The sequence below is a fragment of the Martes martes genome (assembly GCF_963455335.1).
Source record: "Martes martes genome assembly, chromosome: 12".
Taxonomy (NCBI): Eukaryota; Metazoa; Chordata; class Mammalia; order Carnivora; family Mustelidae; genus Martes; species Martes martes.
This window is the reverse complement of record NC_137900.1, coordinates 44,205,828-44,208,268: the sequence shown is the minus strand read 5'-3', so window position 1 is coordinate 44,208,268 and position 2,441 is coordinate 44,205,828.

Below are 2,441 nucleotides of genomic sequence, written 5' to 3'. Positions count from 1 at the left end.
TCAAAGGTGCCAAATCCTCCTGAGAGATCAAGCGAAGTAACACTAAAATGTTTCCTAAATATCCATCAGACTTAGTGGCCCAGAAGTCATGGGTGACTTTTATGAGACCGAACAGGTTCCTGGTGGAAGGAGAATCTGGTTTGCAGTGGGTTGAGTGACGAGAGGTGAGGAAACGGAGACCACAGGGATCGATTAACCTTTGAGACATTTGGCTGGGAAGGAGAGGCAAGGGCCAGAGTGGCAATGGGAAGGGGCTGGGAATGGGGTCAACAAAGGATATTTGGAAGACTGGAATAGCCAGTCTTATGAGGAACCAGATGATAGGGAGATACTATATATATATAGGTGGGGAGGAGTATCAGTCCTTGTCCAGAGAGGGTACTATGGCCCCTCATTATAAACAAGTGCCCCCAATTGGTGCAATCCAGAATGCACCCAACCACCTTCATGCCTTCACCTGAGCGGCCACCAGAGGAAAGTGCACAGCTGAGAGCTCCACGTAAGAAGCAGTCTTCCCCAGCCTCTGAGGTGAGTACCTCACCTCCTCCCCTCTCTCCTCCCCTCTCCACAGTTACTCCCCACCCTCAGTCTGCTGATGTCCTCACCTCAACTTTATTGAGATTGGAAAGCATTAAAATGATTTAAAAACAATTTTTTTTTTTTGCCACCTCACCTCACAGTTTTTGAAATTTTAAAGTTTGCTTTTCCCTCACTTTTTGGTCACAGAGACCCGTCTCCTGTAGCCAATTCCAGAGACGCGTGTTGCCAGGAGCGTCCTTGCAAACAGACAAGTTCATTCTTCTGTTTTTGAAATCTACTTTATAGACAATAATCAGGAGAGAGAGGCTTCAGGTTTCTAAGTTTATAAACTATTTGCGTTTTATAGAGCCAGCAGACCTATGGAAATGTGTGTGCCTGTTTTAGATTTCACAGTGATGGGGGTTGGGTGGGCAGGGCGACAGGCAACGTGACTCCTACACAATAAGGGATTTTCCTGCCCCCAAGGCCAACGGAGTCCCCATCCCGGCATTTCTTCCCCCAGTTCTGATAGTGAATAGACCAGGGCCTGAGAAAGGTATGGTTATCAGGAGCTCAAGAACCCCGGGAATGAGAATTTGGGTAATGCCACTAGGAAGTCACTGAGGCCAACAGAGGCGATAGCTGAGGGCAAGAGGAATTTTAAATAGATAGCGAAGTCGGGAGAGAATGGGTACCACTGACAGCCTCCTGTGTCCCCCTAACCTCCCTCTCCTTAGTTTTCCCTCCAAAAGTGAGGCCCAAGGGTGCCTTGGAAGAGCTACATATGGAACCTATGCGGACAGGTGGACTGGACTCTGGTGGTCAGGGTGGTGGTGCACTCTGACCGCCCCTCGGGAAAGACCTGGGTTCTGCTGCCAGGGGTGCCCCAGCTGAAAGTCTCCAGCTGAGCCCCTCTGGGGTCCACAGCAGGGCAGGAGCTGAGGCCGTGCTCAGGTGCCGAGCACAGCCAGGGTACTAGGGTCTGGTGACTTCTGCCCCAAAAGATCTTGAATAGGCATCTTCGCTCTAGAGCACCACAAAAGGTGGGCTTCAACTCATCCGAGTTGTGATTTGAGGCTCCCCCTATCTAATCCTTTATCCCTTCTGTGCCTTTTCTAGGTGTCAGATCAGGACCACAGACAAGGCTTTTCTTCCCTAGTCCTGCTCCCTCCCCCAAACCCCCTTTATCACTACTCCTCAACAAACGTCTTGTGCCCCTAACGCAAGTCTCAGTGTCAGCATCCTGAATGATCCAAATGGCACAGACGGGTAAAGAATGTGAGATCCAGGACACAAGTAGACGATCCCCTCACCCTATACCAATTCAGGACCAAGACTTGTTGGTCATTCTTTCTCAATACATTATACATTTGGCTATTATGTTCCATCTTCATTATCTGGTTTGAGCCTTTATTCCAATTCGCCTTCATATTTATTTAACTACGCAGCGTTTTAACTTCTAAAAATAATACAAGGTAGAATTCAAACAGGACAGAGCTAAAAACCCATCCTTTTATACTCCAATGTTAATCCCCAGAATTAAGCGTTCGTTTGTGTGTCCTTCCAGATTGACATATATTCCTATATATCAACAAGATTATAGTAAACATTTTTATCCAACCTGCTGGGTATTTTAAAATTAAAACTGTTATTTTGGACTGATGAACCTTTTTCAATATCAATATATGTAAATCTATTTCATTCTTTTTTTAACAGCTGTTATCATAACTTAGTAAGTCATGTCATTGAAGAATTTTTATTTCCAGGATTTGCCTATTATATATACATGGCTGCTGTGAATCTCCTTCTATTTATTTTTCTGGGAACTGATGTCCCATGTTCTTGTCCATTTTTCACTGGAGTGTTTGCCTTTTTCATACTGATTTTTATACTGATTTTTAAAGAATTCTTTAGATGCTAAA